Genomic DNA, 7,596 nt, shown 5'->3' on the forward strand with positions numbered 1-7,596 from the left:
GCAATAGCAAATCCCCATAGGAAACCTCTCCTGCTCAAGACAATTCCTGACATGGACAGAGGTGGCAGCAGAGAGCACTGTGTCAGACTGGAAAGAATATACCACTTCCTGCAGGCCATACAGCAGCTGATAAGTACTGGACAACTTGATATTTTTAAATAGAAGTAATTTACAAATCTGTATAACTTTCTGTCACCAGTTGATTTCAATACATTTTTTCTCGTCACCGATGTATTCCTTTAAGGAAGAGAGAGTGTCAGGGATAAGACACTCACCAGCTGTCTATTACATTGTCACATCCTTACATCATTTGTACACATCATATGCTTTATATCACACCGCACCATCTCACATAAACATCCCCACTAATCTACTGCTTGCACATAGCCACTAAACTACATTTCCCATGATGCAATATTATGGAGGCGTTAAAGCCAGCCTGGAAATAGAAGAAGATGAATTGTACAGATGCGGGGAAGGACATTGAATGAAGGGAGGAAGGGCAATCTCATCCTGTCATTTCAGCAGATGGTCAGGCAAAGCTGTGCTGTAGCCCTCCCTGATAACACACAAGTATTAGAGCAGTGACTCAGCAGTCTATGCAAGGTGCAGTATGCACAGTCCTCTCTCTACTGTCCTTAGGGATATGTTGTATTATTTCTCATAAGCTGCTCAGCCAGTCTTCTCATTGCACTGCAATAATGACTATTAATTCATGTTTTATTTTTTTATTTATTATATCTATCTACTATTTTTTTAATCTATCTATAATAAGGTAAGTTAGCACTTGTAATCAATTTCCCTTTGCAACTGCCGGCTGCCTGATTTTATAAATCGCCGGATTTCTCCTTTAAAAGAGGGGATCCCTAGGTTTACAACCTCTATCTGTTATCTGCTGCAAAGAGGCTCTAGAGTGGGCTTCCCAACCTTTGCCTCACCAGCTGTGGCAGAACCACAACTCCCAGAGGAGTGCTGGGAGTTGTAGTTTTGCGACAGCTGGACTTGCAGAAACCTTCAGTTGAACGTTGGCTCCACTGACAGCTATCTCTCTTTATCTCCCCCAATACACATGAATAGGGGAAGAGGAGGGGTAAGAAGTGCCTACCAGCAGCTTAAAGGGGATATCAGGATCAGAAAAAGCACAGCTACTTTCTTGCAAAAACAGCGCCACCCCTGTCCTCAGGTTGTCTTTGCTATTACAGTTCAGCTCCATTCACTTCAATGGAACTGAGTTACGAAACCCACACCCAACCTGAGGTAAGGAGAGGTGCTGTTTCTAGAAGAAAGTAGCCATGTTTATAATAGGCCTGAATAACCCCTTTATAAAAGGATCATGCAACTGAAATAGCTCTGAGCATTAATGCAAATACAGATACTAGGCATCAATTGTAATCACAAAACGTTTCTATGTTCATAATGACTCGGCTGTTTTGATTATTCATATAAGTCATATGAATGAAAATGAAGCCATAACATGCCTACTTGTTGACTGTTTCTATGTTTCCAGGTATTTTAAATTTTCTGTACATTTAAATGAAAAGTTTTAATTTAAAGGGGTACTTATTTTTCTTTCAAATCAACTGGTTTTTGAAAAGTTATATAGATTTGTCATTTACTTCTATTTAAATATCTCAAGTCTTCCTAAACTTATTAGTTGCTGTATGCCCTGCAGGAAGTGGAATATTCTTTTAAGTCTGACACAGTGCTCTCTGCTGCCACCTCTGTCCAGAGCAGTAGCAAATCCTCAAAGAAAACCTTTCCTGCTCTGGACAGTTCCTGACACAGACATAAGTGGCAGCAGAAAGCACTGTGTCAGACTGGAAAGAATATGACACTTCCTGCAGGACATAAAGCAGCTGATAAGTACTGGAAGACTGTAGTAAATTACATATCTATAAAACTTTCTGAAACCAATATATTGGAAAGAAAAAGATTAATGCCGGAGTACCCCTTAAAGAAAAAGCGTCCCTTTCTCCATATGTCAGTGGTAAGAAAGCACCTTTAATTTAATTTTGATAATCTATCAGTAATACTGATAAATTTTACTATGATTACTATAATAATATGATTCTTCACCACGCGGGTCTGGAAATGGCTTTTTAATTCCTGTCCTGATCACACACGGGTTCAGGGTTAAATACAGGTATAAAATCATCAACATCAATGATCCCTTTAATGTCCAAAGCTTTCAGATAGGTCGCTGCCAACCTTCTGGTAATGGAAGAAAATGACCATCATATTTCCCTGGTTCAGGTACAGGTCTCAGTAGTGATTCATTCTGCGATTATACCATATAGCTTTGCATTGTGGCCATGAACAAGCACTGAGTTAATGAGGTAAATATGAAAGCCATTAGTCATTAGTCCTATTTCCTTATAGAGTAGCTGGCCTCTTAAACTTTGTTAGAAGTTTAGATTTTCTTCCATCATTCTGGACTCTAGAATGTGAAAACAGAATTTCAGCGCTGTGGGCTCCATAATACTTAAATAATAAGTAGTACATTATGAACAACCAGGACTTTTCCTACAGCTGGCTGCCGTAGCCTGGGTTGCTGGATCTGATGTTGGGCCTGCTGGTGGGTTCTGGTGTTTTGGAGACTACTTGTCACGGTGGCCAGGAGTGGTAACAACCACCCCCGGGCACACAGCACCCGGACTTTGGTTAGGACTCAAGTGAGGTGCGAGGTGTAGGTGCAAGTGAGTCTCACTTTAAGCAACTTCAAACTTTACTTAGAAAAGGTCAAAAATAGTCGCAAACAGTGCTCAGATACTTTGTGCAAAACAGTGACAAATAGTGTTAGGGTGCAAAAATCAATAATACTGGTCCAACAGATGGTTGATAGAACAAACAGTAATAGGTGTCAGGGACCACATAGGAGGGCCCTTGCCTAACGTACTACTGTATGCACCTTGCCGGGATGTGGTTAAGTGTCTCTTTAGTGTTTGAAAGTATCCTCGTACTCATGTATGGATGAGTCCCAATTATTTCACCTAACCGCCTTCTGCCCCACAGTGTTGGGATTCCGTCTTACTGGGGTAGTATGAGTCCTAGGTCCCTGCTCAGGGTGGAGCTGGCTTGTAGAACCCTTCCTACAAAGTTCAGCATCTTGTCAGTAGAGAGCGGCTTTCTGGCACTGTGCTCTACTGCAGGTCCAGTCTTGAGTTATCCATCCCCACATGGCCATCTGACACTACATGGCCACCCTGCCAAACCAAGTCATCGGGGGAGAAGGACCTTGGTAAAAGAGGTGGCCAAGAACCCAGTGGTCACTGTGGCTAAGCTCCAAAGATCCTGTGTGCATATGGGTGAAACTTCTAGAAGGTCATCCATCACTGCTGCCTCCACTTATCTGGGCTTTATGGCAGAGTGTGCAGAAAGAAGATACATGTCAGTAAAAAACATATGAAAGCTTCCTGGAGTTAGTAAAAAGCCACCTAAAGGACTCTCAGACTGTGAGAAACAATATTCTGATCTGAAGAAACCAAGGAGGAGGCCATGTGACCTGACAGAACTTAAGAGGTTCTGCAGAGAAGAATAGCACAAAAGGTTGGGGTTGTGCTAATCCAGATGGCTGTAGAATAAGTAAAGGCACTGAGTAAAGGTTCTGAATATTTATGTGATTAATGTTTCTGAATACTTATTTTAATGCAATAAATTTGCTTTTTTTTTATTTTAGCACTAGGCCGCAACATACCAAAATGTGAAAAATGTGAAGTGATCGGAAAACTTTCTAAAAGCTTTGTACCTGGGCTTTTTAATAAGATTCTAGACTGTCTCAGTAGTAATGCTAGAACCAACAATTATGCTGTGGGTGCTGCCATCATGACTACAAGGGGTAACCTGCCTTAACAACGTCAGAAAAAGTCTATGGTCATATGTAGTTTTTCGGAGTGTTGTTTTACATTCATTTTTTCCCCATTAAATTCAGTGCAATTCAATAAAAAGAGCATTTCACATGTAGTTTAATTTTACATTTGTAATTATGTAGTGTCCTACTACGTGTTTTCTTTATTTACACACACCCGGGTAAAAGTGTTTCTTTCAGGTGTCACAGTTAGTGCAGTTAGCTGCTGTGCCTTACACCAGCCACTAGGTGTCTCACTCCCCCTGTGCACAGCTGCAGATATGTAGGAAGGTTTAGCCTGCCACACACAACCTCACACACACAGTTCCTGTCACAAGGCCCTATATAAGTTAGGAGCTTCCTGGTTAGGAGTTAGTCTAGTCCCTGGCAGCAGGGCAGTGGAGGCCAAGTTCAGTCAGTTTAGTTCTAGACAGAGAAGAGACAACACCTGTATTCAGTGCCAGAGACTACAGCAGTCATGCATTGCTGAACCTAATCCTAGGGTAACCGGAGTTACAGGAGTAACCCCTTGCCTACGCTGTGGATTTCCTTATTCAAGACAGTAGACCCCCTTGAGAAGGAAAGGAAAGAGATGCTGATCCGCAGTAGAGCACAGATGTAAGTAAGCCACTCTCTACTGACTATGCTCAACTAAATAGGAAGAATACTACTAGTTAGCTGTACCCAGAGGTAGAGGCCTGGGACTCGTACTACCTGTCAGGATGGTCACCGAAACTGAGAGGCAGCAGGCGGTCAGATAATCAAAACCATGAGTACAAGGAGTGCCTTAAGATTTCACTCCACACACCTCACCTACATCCCGGCAGGGTACCTCCTATGTGCTGTTACAGTTTTTTTAATCTACTTTACCTCAAGCTGCTGTTGCACTGAAGATATTTTCAAGTAAAGTTAAGAATTGTTTAAGTGTCGCCCCACGGTCCGTTGCCTGTGGGTCTGGGGAGGGTATTATCATTCGTGGCCACCGTAACAAGTCACCCCAAAACACCAGAGCCCACTGGCTGGTCCAACACCAGTATCCAGCGACCCAGGCCATGGCAATTACACAAGTCATTGAAGTTAAAGGGGTACTCTGGCGGGGGAGGCACTTTTTTGATGGGACCGGGGAGGGGGTGGCTAAGGAAAAAGACGTCCACTCACCTCCCCGGTTCCAGCAGCGGGTCCCGCATCGCGGCGCTCCGGTGCCCGGTGTCTGACGCCGCCCGAGACACTACGTCTCAGGTCCGCTCAGCCATTCAGTGAAGGAGGCAGGATCTGAGCGGACTTGACACGGATCCCCACCGGAGTACCCCTTTAATCTGTACCCTTGAACAAAGGCCCCAAACTGCCGGTACAGCTGCCTATCTCCTGCCGCCGGTATTTGGTGGAAAATCAACTTTGATTGGGGTGGGGTGTCAATGAGGCGGAGCCTACAGATCCGTTCCTAGGCTTGCAGCGCCTCTCTTCCTTTTTGGCGTGCCACTGAGTTGGATCTTCAGCATGTTTTTTATCTGTACAGAATGTTTTCATTAATAAAACATCTGCGGTGGCCAATTTAAATCCATGCCGTGTGGTGTCTTATTTACGGGAATTGGGTTTTAGAAAGAAGGCGACAATACACAGTCATGGCTCCTCCTATGATGGATTCAGTGTGGTTAGGCAGTACACAGTATATTCAGAAGGTTATCAAGAAGTAGAGGACAGATAGAAGACAGAGTATGACCACCACCAGTCAGTCTCTGTGACCATAGTCAGAATTGTTACAACCCAGCCAGGGGTTTTCCTACCACTTTAAAGGGGATTATCCAGGATAAGAAAAACAAAAGCTGATTTCTTCCAGAAACTTTGCAGCCCCATTGAAGAGAATTGAGCTGAGTTGTAGTACCTCATACAACCTAAAGACAGATGTGGCGCTGTTATTGCAAGAGCAATTTTCTAATCCTAGATAACCCCTTCAAAAATAGTAGAGTTACATAAAGGAATTTATTTTTTAGGTAAAAAAAACAAACAACATATTATACACTGTGAATACTAAAAAAAGGAACAAAACCCAATCCAATGGAATGTAGTTTTGTGGAAAAAAAATGCGTTGAGTTCAATGTGTGGACAGGAGTCTCTGTTGGCCCTCAGTGGGGGAATAACAGGCTTTTACTGACTGAATTTTTTGCAAACCTATTACAGAAGAATTGCATGAACACGATTTGTCCAGCCGTTCACAACAACTATAATAATAATAATAATAATAATCGGGTCGTGAGCTAGTTCCTTGCCAACCTTGAGTGTAAACCCTGCCTCACCTAACCTGAGAAAATGTTTTTTTACACTATAGTAGAAACATTTATGAGCGCAGAATTAAACGGTTGCATATAATTATTGAACCAGTGCTGCCATCTAGTGTTAAAATGATATCATTTTTTTCCCGCAGCATCATATATATACTGCTAGTAAATGAATGGTAATGACATATACTATATTTTTTATATTATTATTAATAATTAATATAACCTGCAATGAATTAATCTGCTACATTTTGGTATCAACAATATGTTAAATAGTTCTCCAATCCAACAGCTTTGTAATTGGAGCAGTGGTGGGTACACTGCCTGTAGGGGGTCCACTGCCATTTGTGTACCTGTCTTGTATACAAAAGCAGAGATGGAGCATTGGGTATGGCATCCAGGTAACCTATTTACAGCTACAGAAGAGCACAGAGGCAGAACACAGGCTGCCATGAGGAATCCATATACAGCTAATGTGAGTTTAGGATTGTGGGTAAGGGAATCTGTCTACTATTTCCTACTGAAAAGAAGCTGAACAGGTTAATAAACTATATTGCAATTTTTTTTTTAAATGGCTTTTCAAATTAATAAAAAATACAAAATGACACACTATCCTTCCTGATAGTGAGTTGAAACATTGCCAGGCTTATTTGGAGCATCTGATTCTATAAAGCCACCAAAGGGGTACCACCACTGAGTGCTGGAGAAGAGAAAGCATGGAGGAGGTATGTAGTGGTCTGGAACCCATGTTCCACTGGTTCCATGGGTTCCTTTCCTAGTCTAGTTGACCCCTGAAACCTATTTTTGTACAGGTTGCCTATGTCCCTCTTTACTACATTTTCAGAGATGTCTTACTACTGTTTGGCCACAAGATGCCGCCAGTATTATCTTATCTTTCTCCAGCACACTAAAAGCCATGAGGGCTAATACATGTTCCTGTTTTGTGTTATTTTGTAAGTGCAAGAGTGTGATTGCTGAACAGTTCCCCTTCCCAAGCCTATCAAAGATTTGTTCTAGAAAGTTACCACCAATGGATTGTCATGTCACCTCATAGTCCCGGCACCAATGAGGAATTAACCCAGGTTTAGTTCTTAAATAGGGAAGTGTTTAGTCATTCTGGGTTGTCTTAGTCTGTTAGTTTCTGATTAGTTAGCTGCTTCCCAAAAAAGAAAGTTCACCTCAGAGCCTGGTCCTTGTGACTAAGGACCTGCTCCTGCCAGAGACTGTCCCTTTCTTCACAAGTGTCTGCGTACAGCGTTATGTGTTGCTAACACCCTAGGAGGGGCAACTACCACCCAAGGGACCAAACCTGTCTACGTCTGGGGTGACCAAGTTCTCAAAAGTATTTGTCAGGAAAGATTCAGCTGTCCAGAATATCCCCAGGGGTGGCAAAGAACCGTTAAAGCTGATGTACCTCACTAAATGTTTGCTCAATCTCCTTGTGTAATCTTGAAGTATTAGATATGCCTGGTTTTT

This window comes from Dendropsophus ebraccatus, chromosome 12 (assembly GCF_027789765.1).
Source record: "Dendropsophus ebraccatus isolate aDenEbr1 chromosome 12, aDenEbr1.pat, whole genome shotgun sequence".
NCBI classification, from domain to species: domain Eukaryota; kingdom Metazoa; phylum Chordata; class Amphibia; order Anura; family Hylidae; genus Dendropsophus; species Dendropsophus ebraccatus.